Source organism: Quercus lobata, chromosome 4 (assembly GCF_001633185.2).
Source record: "Quercus lobata isolate SW786 chromosome 4, ValleyOak3.0 Primary Assembly, whole genome shotgun sequence".
Taxonomy (NCBI): Eukaryota; Viridiplantae; Streptophyta; class Magnoliopsida; order Fagales; family Fagaceae; genus Quercus; species Quercus lobata.
Window position 1 is genome coordinate 47,685,775 of NC_044907.1, and position 14,502 is coordinate 47,700,276.

Below are 14,502 nucleotides of genomic sequence, written 5' to 3' on the forward strand. Positions count from 1 at the left end.
TTAGCAAAACAGATCTGAATTTTTGTCATCGAAAAATCATTCTTTTAAATATAACAAAACAGATTTGAATTTTTATCATCAAAAAACAATTTTTTTTAATACTACAAAACAGATCTGATATTTTGACAAGTCAAAATCATTTTTTTAATCAATAAAAACAGATTTGATTTTTTTAAAAAAAACAAAAGAAGAGAATTCATTCATAAATAAATTTGTGTGATTTAATTTTTCATTCCCATGACATGCATAAGAAAGTACTTTGGTCACAAGAGTCTAGAAGACCAAACTTTGTCTAGGTGGAATGGGTGCCTAACACCTTTCCATTCCGTAACCTAACCTCCGGATTTAGGCTTTTGGTTAAGTAGATCTAGCCTTGTCTTTGTTTGTTTTGGGTAGAATGTAACTAAGACAACAAGCCATGTATTTTTGGTAGAATGTAACTAGGACCCAAAGCTATGTAACTTTTTAATTTTCTTTCAGATATGTAATTTTATTCAATCAATGAATGGAACTATTCAGTCATGTATTTTGTAATTAGTATTTTTTCTTATTTTTTTGTATAAAGAAAAATAAGTGGCGACTCCACACCACTTACCCAAAAAGAGAAGTGCCCTAAAAGGTACCCGAATCTCTTTTTTGAGAGACGCTTTTCGTCGAGGTCTCTCACAGTAAGCACTTAGGATAATAGAGAAAGACATTCATTTCACTACCATCCCGCTTGCAAAGAAATATCCCTTGCTAGCCCAGTTGAGCCTGTTGAATTCTTTTCTTGTTTAACCCAGTCAAGGAGTACCCCCCACACTAGGGTGGGTTAGATGGTTACAAGAATCTCAAGCTAGGTGACCTCCAATATTTGAGTCCATCAAATGAGTCCCTATTGGAAAAGAATAAAAGCAAAGAGCCCAAATCAATCAAATGACAAAGTCATATGCCAATCAAGTTAAATGAAGCCCTAAGCAAAGAGAGGGAAAAAGAAAAAAAATTCAGCCCGAAATAGTCAAGAGACATTGGCTAAAGAAAATCAAACGAAAGCCCCAAAAAGATGAAAATGGGCAAAGTTCAAAAGATGGACTCAAATTGAGAATATAGCCAAGCATGGCAACCAAAATGGTTCTCGATAAAGTGTAATCCTTGACTTTAGGAAACATTTCAAAGAATTTCATAGCCAAAAATATCCTCCTGTAAGCCTAGGAAAACCATATCCTTACATTACAGTCCTAAAAAAGTCCTTCCTGATTAATTGCGACTACTTAGTCTATGGAGCTTGTGCCAAATAATCACCCACATGTGAAATTTTTTAGCCTGATATCCTTCATTTCAAGCACCCATTTAATCCCAAGGCCAAGTTATAACCTAACGAAAGACCTCACTGATCACTAAGGATCGGTTGGTAGTGGGACATTGAACATTTGGTCAATCATTGATGACGAAAATCATCCGCATATGCCAAGGCGCCATGCCTTAAAAAGGGTAGAGTTCTCTCCCAACCCCTGCTTCAAACCCGAAGAGTACAAAAAGCCAAACTAATCATTCAAGTTCTCCCTTCATGAGATTAAAAAGAGGGGACACCCATGCATTAGATAAGCACAAACACTTCGCTAAAAGTCCTTGTTGCAAACATGTTCCTTATTTAGGGTAAATGGTAGCCATCGAGCACATACACTCATAAACCACATAAGAAACATGGCCTTGTTAAGCCTCTCTTGTGGTACATGCATTCAACCAAATTTTCATGATCATGAATGAATTTCCAAAATTTTTGAACCTGGTTTTCAGAACCAACTAAAATACAAGGGAAAAATGATGACCCTTAAAGATTTCAAATGACAAGAATTCCAAATCCTCCAAACTTTTCAAGTTCAGTATATCCTTGAGGGTTATTCACTTCTTCCTAAGGAATTTCCAAAAAAATGGGTTTTAAGATTGCAACAGCTTATGCAAGCCTCTCTCAATCACTACTAGGCATCTTCAAAAAAACAAAACCTGAACCCAAAAGATTCAATTGCTCAACCCTAGGTTTTAAATACCATTCTAGCATCATTGCATTAAACACTTTTCGAGCCTCTCGAACTCATCCCAGCAGAGGATGCCCAAGTCATTACTCCAAACATGATCTTCAATGCCCAAAGGTTGGCCCCAATCTTGATCTTGATATTGAGGCAGTTTTATTTCTGATATTTTCAAACCATGGACCGCATTCCCTTTTATCTAGTGCAATTAGAGATATCCACTAGGAGAAGAAGAAATCTCTTCTCATGAGAGCTAGAATAGGTACCAAGCATGCATAATTCTTCAAAACCACACAGAACTCAACATCCAGGCGGTTCTTGTGTAGCTATGACCAATAGTGTCAACATTTCAAAGAGGGGATCTTTCCCAAAGCATTGAATCTAGAATTCAACGAATCAAGGAACATAAAAAGCCGGCAATTGGGCAATCCTTCAGTCCTTTCAACCCTCCTGCATCAAAGCCCAAATCTCTGGCAACCTCACTAAGTCTACTGTATACATGTCGAAGCCGGACAAGCTCCCTCTCTCAGAGGATGCCGAACTCATTACTCAAAACATGACCTTCAATGCCCAAAGGTTGGCCCAGTCTTGGTCTAAATACTGGGATAGCTTTATTTATTATATTTTCTAACCATGGACCGTATTCCCTTTTATCTAGTGCAATTCGAGATGTCCACTAGGAGAAGAAGAAATATCTCCTCATAAGAGCCAGAATAGGTGCCAAGCATGCACAATTCATCAAGACCACAAAGAACTCAACATCGAGGCAGTTCTTGTGTAGCTATGACCAATAGTGTCAACATTTCAAAGAGGGGATCATTCCCAAAGCATTGATTCTAGAATTCAACGAATCAAGGAACCCAAAAAGCCGGCAATGGGGCATTCCTTAAGTCCTTTCAACCCTGTTGCATCAAAGCCCAAATCTCTGGCAACCTCACTAAGTTTGCTTTATGCATGTCGAAGCCGGACAAGCTCCCTCTCTCAATGGATGCCCAAGTCATTACTCCGAACATGACCTTTAATGCCCAAAGGTTAGCCTGAGTCTTGATCTTGATACTGTGGCAGTTTTATTTTTGATATTTCAAACCATGGACTGTATTCCCTTTTATCTAGTGCAATTCGAGATATCCACTAGGAGAAGATGAAATCTCTCCTCGTGAGAGCCAGAATAGGTGCCAAGCATGCATAATTCATCAAGATCACATAGAACTCAACATCCAGGCAGTTCTTGTGTAGCTATGACCAAGAGTGTCACCATTTCAAAGAGGGGATCTTTCCCAAAGAATTCAATCTAGAATTCAACAAATCAAGGAACCCAAAAAGCCGGCAATGGGGCAATCCTTCAGTCCTTTCAACCCTGCTGCATCAAAGCCTAAATCTCCTGCAACCTCACTAAGTCTGCTGTATGCATGTCGAAGCCGGACAAGCTCCCTCTCTAAAGTGGGACTTAAGGTAGAGCTCTGTCTCTTTGTGTCAAGTAAAGCCTGTAAGGTGCCAACCTCAACAGTAGAAACCCTCAATGCCTCCTCCTTCTAGGCTATTTCAGCCTGGAGACGATGAAACGCCAACTGTGGCTCACTAGGCTCGTCAGTCGGCCCATACTCCAAGCTCAAAGAGGAATGGATGGAGGATCTATCCTCCACTACCCTCAATGCTAAATCATCAGCTTTGCTGCACACCTCGACACGACTAATCTCCATTATGGCTCTGTCCTTATCCCTCATTTGGCCCTAACAGTGGTGCACGGTCGGTTTAGCCGCAAATTGGTCCATCAAGAGATTTTTCACACAACCGAGACTGCACAAAACCTACCCTGGGTAGTTTATTTTTACATATCGCATCCGTCATCTTAGAATATCTTGAACCTCATTTTCAAACCCTGATTCGCCTAGTTCAAGGATCGATTTAGCCCCTGTTACAAAGATGTATAGCAAGATAGTGCCAAGGCTGTTCTCGATCGTTGATAACAATCCATCCAGCATGGTATGAAAGTAGTGGAAGTCATTTCCCGCATGTAATTCCTCGAAGGAACCTTTCTCGAAGCACTGGTTGGTTTAGTCAATAGTTGGGTTAATCTGTGCATTCCGCCATACAGCAAGTCCAAAATTCCATTGGGGAAATTGATGATCATCATTAGGGTTGTCAAGAAACCCTCGTCCAGTACGAGCTTAAACCCGTGTCAAGCTAGTTCGCCGATCCATAACCACACAAAATCCTACGCTGGGGCAGTTTATTTTGAGTGATTTAGTCCACTTTCTATTAGTTAATATGCTCAAGAATGGGTCCACCCCGCTAGAAACCTTTCCTCTCATGTCAAGAATCGCATAAAACCTATACTAGGGCATTTTCATTTCATGCAGTCTCTCCTTTTTCCATATCCCTCAGCGAGTTAATCAATATAAGATTTTATTAGTAAACCTATGAAAATTAGGTGCAATGCAAATGAAACAATTCCAGGATAACAACAGTGGTGCCATAGGCTCATCAACGCTAAGTGCTACTAAAGTCGTACATCTAAGGCCTACCAAGAGGCGATGCTCATACATACATCTAAGGCCTACCAAGAGGCAATGTTCATACATACATCAAGAGCCTACCGAGAGACAATATCAAGAATCATACATTAGGAACGTACTAAGAGGCGATATCTAGAATCATACATCCGGGTCTACCAAGAGTGTCAACATTTCAAAGAGAGGATCTTTCCTAAAGCATTGAATCAAGAATTCAACAAATCAAGGAACCTGAAAAGCCCACAATGGGGCAATCCTTCCGTTCTTTTGATCATTGGTTGGTGTCTCAATGATCCAGCACAACCAACAAACACTTTCTCCTTCGAGTAGTCTTCGGACTCATTTCTCTCGTTGAAACACATTCACCTTCGAGTAGTCTTTAGATGTGTTTCTTTCATTGAAACACCTTTCACCTTAGGGAGTCTTCGGACTCGTTTCTCTCATTGAAACACATTCACCTTCGAGTAGTCTTCAAATGTGTTTCCTTCGTTGAAACACCTTTCACCTTCGGGTAGTCTTCGGACTCGTTTCTCTCGTTGAAACACCTTTCACCTTCGGGTAGTCTTCGGACTTGTTTCTCTCTTTGAAACACATTTAGCTCTAATTAGCCCCCAAAGGGTCTCTTTCAAAACTTCTCCACGCTTCCACGACGTAGGAATCCTTTATGGTACTCGATGTAGCCAACTAGCTCAGTACAACCTTCCACACTTCCACGATGTAGGAACTTCTCCACGCTTCCATGGCGTAGGAATCCTTTTATGATACTTGATGCAGCCAACCAGCTTGGTACAACCTTCCACACTTACGGCATAGGAATCCTTATATGATACTTGATGCAGCAAACCAGCTCGGTAGAACCTTCCACACTTCCACGGTGTAGGAACTTCTCCGCGCTTCCACGGCGTAGGAATCTTTTATGGTACTCGATGTAGCTAACCAACTCGGTACAACCTTCCACGCTTGCACGGTGTAGGAACTTCTCTACGCTTCCACGGTATAGGAATCTTTTATGGTACTCAATGTAGCCAACCAGCTTGGTACAACCCTTCGTGCTTCCATGGCGTAGGAACCCTTCCACACTTCCACAGTGTAGGAACTGCTCCACACTTCGATGGCATAGGAATCTTTTATGGTACTCGATGCACCCAACCAACTCGGTACAACCTTCCACACTCACGGCGTAGGAATCCTTTTATGGTACTTAATGTAGCCAACTAGCTCGGTACAACCTTCCACACTTCCACAGTGTAGGAACTTCTCCATGCTTCCACGGCGTAGGAATCTTTTATGGTACTCAATGCAACCAACTAGCTCATTACAACCCTCCGTGCTTCCACGACGTAGGAATCTTTTATGGTACTCTATGCAGCCAACCAGCTCGGTACAACCCTTCGCACTTCCACGACGTAGGAACCCTTTCCACACTTCCACGGTGTAGGAACTGCTCCACGCTTCCATGGCATAGGAATCTTTTATGGTACTCAATGCAACCAACCAACTCGATACAACCCTTCGCGCTTCCACGGTGTAGGAACCTTTATGGTACTTGATGTAGCCAACCAGCTCTATACAACACTCAATGCTTCCATGACGTAGGAACCTTTTATGGTACTCGATGTAGCCAACCAACTCGGTACAACCCTCTGTGCTTCCACGGCCTAGGAACCCTTTCCACACTTTCACGGTGTAGGAACATCTCTGTGCTTCTACAACGTAGGAACCTTTTATGGTACTCAATACAGCCAACTAGCTCAGTACAACCCTACATGCTTCCATGGTGTAGGAACCTTTTATGGTACTTAATGAGGCCAACCAGCTCGGTACAACCCTCTGTGCTTCCACGGCATAAGAACCCTTTCCACACTTCCACGGTGTAGGAACTACTCCATGCTTCCACAGCGTAGGAATCTATTACGGTACTCGATGCACCCCAACATGCTCAGTACAATCTTCCACACTTCCATAAGGAAAGATCTGCTTCACACTTCCCTAGCATAAGAATCTTTTATGGTACTCAATGCACTCTAACCTACTCAATAAAATCTTCCACACTTCCAAGGTGAAGGAGCTGCTCCACGCTTCCACGGCGTAGGAATCTTTTATGGTACTTGATGCACCTCAACCTGCTCAGTACAATCTTCCACACTTCCACGATGTAGGAACCCCTCTATAAAAATATCTTGATTTTCAAAACACCTCTCTCTTAGGATTCAATTCAACCACGTTCATTTAATCCTATTTCTTTTTATCTCAAAAGGTCAAGGTTTTCAGGATTCAATTTGACCTCATTCATTTAATCCTATTTCTTTTTATCTCAAAATGTCAAGGTTTTCAAAACACCTCTCTCTCAGGATTCAATTCGACCTTGTTCATTTAATCCTATCCATCTTTTAGAGATTCAATTCGAGCATGTTCATTTAATCTCACATGGATTCAATTCTGCCATGACCGTTTAATCCTATCTATCTTTTCGAGATTCAATTCGATTGTGCTCATTTAATCTCACACGGATTCAATTCGGCCATGACCATTTAATCCAACCTTTCCCAAAAACTACTCTCATTTAAAATTGCATTGTTCCCACGTTTTCAAATCTTCCAAAATTTCCCTATTATCATGCATAGTTTCTCATGTTTACCTAGCATTTCTCCTAGTTTTTCATTGTTTTTTAGTGTGTTTTCTTAGCATCGAGCATTTGCATGTTTGTCTATGTTGCCTAAAAAAAACTAAAAAAAAAAAAACAACAAAAATGCCATATCATCTGCGACTATGTCCATGAGGTGTTGTAGGTTATGCCAAAGTCAAAGGAAAGGCAAATAGGAAGCCAATGGGTAAGCTCAAAGCTAACCTGCCATTTGGAAATCCATCTGTATATGCCCAAAGATCCCAAGGCAGGTAAAAGAGGTAACTGAGCATAAATCCATCTGATGATTCTTTCAAAGCTTGCCTGAATTTTTATGAGAAATGGAATGAGATGTTGGCAAAATACAGCATCTTTATTCTTTATCCAATAGCTCTTATTGCAATTGAGGTATTCGATAAAGAAGGGGCAGCTGTAGATATCGTATTTTGTCCGACCTTAAATTTGGTTGGGAACCCAAGTTTTAAATCAAGGATCTCGGGAGCTTGTTTTAACATAACATTAAACATATTAGAACTCTCTTCATTTTCATATCCAAAGACAAAAAAAATAAAGCTTGAGTTGATCGAATTGTTGTGAAAGTGAGAAATTTGCCAATTGCGGGTTTGCCATTAAAATGTGCTTTATATCTTAAATTGACAATTGTTTCCCCTTTGAGATGCTTTAAAGATCATATCTGATGTATTACTAGAGTTTGCAGGATTACTCTGGTGAGCTGCATTTGGAATAGAAATTAATCTTGGAACATGCTTAGAATTACCATTTGATGTAGGATTTTAGCTGTATTTAACAAGAAATGCTTGTCACTAGTTTTAATTGGGTCCGACGGTTTCACATTTATATTATTTTGGTCCCATGATGTTTATCTCTTGATAAATTTATCTAACTATCCTAACATTTTATTGAGTGTGTTTAAGGTCCGTTGAATATTGAAGAGTGTCAAAGAATGAATGGTGGATTGATGAGAAATGGCTTGATTCTAGAGTATTCCCCAAGTAGCCAATTTTGGACATATCTGTTGCCAGCTCATGCTTGGCTAGTACGCAATTATGGCTCATACCTCTAGCTTCACTCCCTGCATCACTCAGTGCTCACTGATTGCAAAAATCCCTTGGAGACCCACGGGTAGAGAGAGAAAATCTCTCTAGCCCTCCTTCATTCTCTCTTTTTTCCTCCAAAAATCTCAGAGAAAGACTGAAAAAAAGAGAGAAAAGGCAAGTAGCAAACACAAGACTTCCATGGCATCTATAGAGAACCCATTCACACAACCATGAGATTTCTCTTTCTGTATTCCTTTACTCAATTATTTGTTTTGTTTTGATTTGAATCTTAACTCGTCTCTGTGTTTTCTCTTTAGCCAACATCAAAAAGGATAAGCAGATTTAAGGTTATCACAAACACAAAATCAAGCTAGAATCAACAACAAAAAGAACAGCAACCAGCAAGCGTCAAAGCAATGAGAAAAGAAGATGCAAGCCCACAAAAGGCAATATTCAGTAGATTAAAGGCCTAGCCTCCCCTAGTGGTTATGTCCTTCTATCTCCCTCTCTAAGCCTCTTCTCTAGAGCATGTATTAGGGTTCCTCCTTTCCTTGTACCCTTTACTTTTCCTGCTCTTTGCTTGGGCCGCATTCCCTAGGTATGACAATGTCTATTTTACATTTCCTATACCTTGCTAGGTCATACCGTTGGAACGTTGGCAATGTTATTTACTTTCCCGCTTTGTGTGATAGCATTGTGCATGATGTATGAATATCTGTATCAGCTTATGGGTCATTTTGCACTTTGTATGATGGACTCTCATGGCTACGTGAGTGACCCTCTCTAGTCATGAGAGCTCTTGACCTTGTAGTATGGGTATGCGCTCAAGGCGATTGCCGTAGGTGCATATTCATGCTATATTGTGTGCACGATCATCGCGGTGTGATTGTCTTCATCCATGTCGCCAAGTGACGTTGGTTTTCCCATGTATGCGACACGCATCAACGTGCTTGATGCTTTGAAGGGCTTCGGCTTGTCACAGTACGATCATGTCGATACGCGCCATATACATAGATGCAAAACCCTGCCGATGCTCCATAGCACACTAAATGTGAAACTTTGTCGAATTTTCGCTGTGAAAATAGGGCATCCCTATTGCCGTACTCTCACGTTGAAAGCTTGGTGAGAATAGCGTTTTGCGTGCTGTGATGCATCGAAGGTGAAGCATTGCCAGATTTTTGCCATGAAAATAAGGCAAAATGCTGCTAGATTTTCACCGTGGAAATTTGGCAATGACTTCAAACACACTTAGAAAGCATCAATCAACACCACACCTGTAGACACTTGATTTTGCACCCATAATTTAATCTAGGAAGATGACTAGAGTGACCATTCATATACCCAAAATTTAGAATTGCATAACATGCATTAATTCATTCATTGCATACCATAAAAATCATCTTGAGATTCTAACAATCGTGATGATATGTCCGATTTCCAAATTGGACCATCGAATTGAAAGATATCACATAATCAAGTTTTCACGATCTGCATGCATTTTGTTTTGGTGGAGCCGATCACGCATAATTAATTTGAATTAATTCTGATTGGTTAAACAATTAAAATTAATTAAATAATTTTGTGATTGGCTGTTGGTAAGTGTAAAAAATAGGCCTACCTTGATGGGAATAAAATGGATAATCAGATAACAAAGAAGCTGTGGATAATCAAGTCTTTTTTGGAATAATATCTACAAGATAATTATAACTTTAAAGACTTGAATATCAAGAAAAAGGGATTAATTTTTAGAATACAGATTAAAAATGCGTCTAGGTACGATTCCCGACTCAAAAATCCTCAAAAAGGGAGTCCAAATTGGACCAAAACTCAAACACGGACCTGGCACCTAAGAGGGATATTCGGCACTCTTAAAGTGCCAATCAACACATGGAAAGTGCCAATGGGCATATGGCAAGTGCCAATTGGCCCAAATTTGCAACCTAGCCCGGTGACTTCCTAATTAAGATAAAGCCTATCTTTTCGACTTCTTAGAGATAAGGACGCATTCCAATTCGTATCTGATCTCATTCAGCATCCCAACCTCAATAAATAGAGGAAACAAATCTGAATTAAGGGCTCTTCTTTTCGGACTTTTCAATTCTCGTTATGTTAAAAACGTTCTGAAGGCTTTTGCTTTAGGAACTTCTTTTTTTTGTAAGTAAGGTATTTTAGACCTCAAAGAGGTGAACAAACTTCTTTGATTTCTAAAATATTCATTCATTAAAAAAGCACGCTCATGCAAGAGGTATTCTGTTTTTTCTTTTTTCTTTTTTGTTTGTTTTTTTTTTTTTAATAAATAATTAGCATGTTTTTGTGTTTGATGCATGAATATGATTAGCATGTTTTATTATAACTTGTTCTTAATATATGATTGCCATGATTAGATGCTTTAGATGATTGTTTATTTCAATTCTTTCTCTTTGACTTCAAAATCTGTAATGACTATCAAAACAAAACTGATCTATATTATCAAATCTGATTTTGTTCAAAACAAAACTGATCTATATTTTCAGATCTGATTTTTTTCAAAACTAAACTTATCTGTATTTTCAGATATGATTTTTTTAAAACACAAAACTGATCTGTATTTTCATTAAATACAGATCTAATTTTTTTTAAACCGAAAACTGATCTGTATTTTCATTAAATACAAATCTAAAATTCTTCTTTTGACACAAAATTGCAGATTTTGAAATTTAAAAGAAATGATTGAAAGTTAGGTTGAATGTTTTTTTTTTTTTTTTTAATATGTGATGCATGCATAATGAATTTTTCTCATGAATGTGAATCCTCCTTCAAAAGTCATTTTTATTTTATTTCCAACAACAGATCTGAATTTTTTACAAAATAAATCTAATTTTTTTTTATATTTTTTTTTTTACATTATAAAAACAGATCTAATTTTTTTTTTTTTTTTTTTTTTTTTTAACTCCACAAGCAACAGATCTGATTTTCACAAATCAAACCTCATCTTTTTTAACTTTCCAAAACAGAACTGAGTTTTACAAATCAAATCTCCTTTTTTTTTTTTATTATTATTATTATAAAATCTCTTTTCTTACCCTTTACAAACAATAGGTCTGATTTTTCTTTGAAAAGAGGATATTATTCGTGAGGCAAATTGATTTAAATTATTTTTTGTCAAGTGTCTATCATGTGTGTTCAACATATCATTCAACATCATGCAAAAAAGGGTATATTGGTCATTAGAGTCTAATGGATGCCTAACACCTTCCCATTTCGTAACCTAGCCACTGAGCTTAGGATTTTTGGATAGGTAGATTAGTGTTTTGTCTTTTAATTTTGGTAGATTGTATTTACGACCAAAAGCTTTGTATTCTTTTGCATAGATTGTAACTAGGACTCAAAGCCTTGTAAGGTTAATTTACCAAAGTTGTACTTTTCTTTATTCAATCAATGGCAATGAAGTATTTTGATCATGTACTTTGTATTTATTTTTTCTTATTTTTTTTGTATAAAAAATAAGTGGTGACTCCACACCACTTAACCAAAAAGAGAGGTGCCCTTAAAAGTACCCAAATCTCTTTTTTGAGAGCACCCAATTTCACGGTCTCTCACAACACCCATTCTGAAACCAAACCTCAAAGTCCAACACATTTAAAGCCCTGAAAGCTAATGCCAATAGCTTGTTTTCAATTGCCAATGTCTAAAAATTATGATTTTACCAAAACAAATGACTTTCCACGGACAGGTGTTGTGGGGTGTCTAACACCTTCCCCACACATAATCAGACTTCCAAACTCAAGAATCAAGATTTTTTGCCCATCCATATTAGATTAGGAAAAATGCCCTTTTTCTTAACCTATGATCGGTAATAAAATCAAATAGAGTCAAGTGAACAATCACACCGGATGAGAATGCAAAATGTCATATTTTTCTCCCTTAATGTTTAGTCTTCTACACTCATTTGGTGCCTTAATGTACTCATTATTATTATATTTTGATTTAGGATACAAATGGAGGCGTTAAGTGCAAAACGAAGCTAATTGGGCAATTCTGGACAGTTTCGACATCGCTTCGTAATCTGGGAATAACTATCTTATCCGAGCTCCGATTGAGTAGATTCAAGATGATATGGAACGCCAAGAAATAGCTCTACAACTTTCTTGTTTTGAATTTTGAGATATACTGGCTTCATCAAGGTCGAAATCGGGCTTGAAGTTGCTGCACCTGCACTGCTGATGTTTTGGAACATTCCTTAGCCTGCAATTCTAATACGCAGATCTGATGCGGTTTATTTTCGGAAGTTTCTAGATCTAGTGCACGAAAATTCCAGCTGAAAACACCACTTTCCTAGTTATATTAGGACTTTATTTTATTTTTAATATTTTCCTTAATTAGTCAGATTTGGATATTATTATTTAGAATATTTTTAGGAGATTTTGTAGGCTACTGAAAGGGGGAATTAACGTGTAAAAGGGGGAGGAAAAATCAGACTTCAGGGATGCCTCTCTCTCCCCTCTTCTCTAATTTTCTCCTTCGAGTTTTCATCATGGCTCGGCTTGGCTAAACTTTTATACTTGGTCGAAGGAAATGGAATCCTCAGAATCAATAAAAACTGTGACATCTTTTTATTGTTCAATTTATGCTTTGAGTATCAGATGTTCTTCTGTGCCTATTTTCATGATTGTCTCATTTAATTACTAGGAGGCCTACTAGTTTATTATTCGATGCAATCTACTGCTAGGTTAGATATCAAACCCGTAATTGTTTGATCCCCCTAATTTGTGAAGTAACCAAGATTTAATGATTTGTTGCGTCAGAAATTATTAGATCTTAGAAAGAACGCTCGACTAAATTAAATGCAACCACTTGTGCTTGTGTTGTTTAGCTTCATCAATCTCTCTAATTCTTAAGGCTGCGACTAGATTAAACCTTTAGTGCTTGTCTTGGGTTGTTTTGTAGTTAGAGTTAATTAGATCGCTTGTTTTATAATTAACTGCAACTAAGGAGAAGTAGGAAAATAGTTCCAACGGTGACTATTCAAAGTGTGAATTGATATATACGTGCATCAATGATCAGTTGTAAAATTCCGATGGTGGATGATGACTTAGACCAAGGTTTGTTCTTTTGATTGATTTCGATATTTTAATTTGAATTGTTCCTTAGTTGCTTTTCTTAAAATTGTTTTCATTATACTCAACCCCCCCCCCCCAACATCCTTGTTCACATAGCATAAAACTAGGCTAGATACTTTCCGTGGGAACGATCCTTACTCACACCACTACATGTATTTTTAGGAGTATAGGTTTTATTTTTTGGTTGCCTGTAGTAGCACACCAACATCTTAGAAAAACCCAATGATTGGTGGCGACTTCACTTACCCTTGGTAATTTCCATAAAATTGACTCATATTCCAGTCACACACTTGAGGTACGACACACCTCCACACATAGCGTGCGAACGTCACTGCGATGGGTGGTCGAGCAGCTGCAAGGCGTCGACACGTATTTTACTTTTACTATCCACATCCACATGTTTTCTCATTTTTAAGTGCCCATTTGGATATTCTTCTCAAAAATAAAAACAGTCACATCAAGATGTTTGAATTCAAATTAATTTAGCCTCATACACATAGACTCAATATTAATTTAGCCACATACATATAGACCTTGAGAAAAAGTGGATTTCAGTATTGGTCAGTTCCATGACATTGGTTCTAATCACACATGTCATTAGGGTGCATTTTATTTCATCTAAAAGTTTTTACAAATTGCCTTAAAGCTACTTTAAAGAAGTGTATTTTAGAGATTTTTGCTAGAGCAAAAGTGGATCTTGCTCAAGCGATAAAGGTACTTCACTCAATAAATAAGTGAATGCTGGTCATGCGAAATAATAAAGGAACTTGAGACTTCACTTATCCTTTGTTCAAGGTTCGTTTGGGTTAGATTGCGGAAATTGTTATCTAACCATGTTTTCTATTTCCGTTTGGGCTAGAATTTCCACAAGGTCTTTTACCTTACTCTGTGTACATAACCTATAGATAAATGGAAGGTACATTGAGCTTCAAGAGAAAACCACGTATGACATACCTTCTCTCCTTGTGCCTAACAGAGAAAACCCTTCTTGTAAAATAAAATCCTTTATGGTGTGGCTCACTACAACAAAGTCTTTCAAGAGATGCTTTGGAGTGGTAGAGTTTTTGGTTTGTGCAAATGAAGAGTTCATGGAGAAGATACACTTAGCTAGATTTTAGATGTTCTAGGGTTACTACACTAAAAAGGCAAGTGGGGAATGTACAGAGTTTGTGATGGAGAGTCTAGCCATACAAAGGTTTT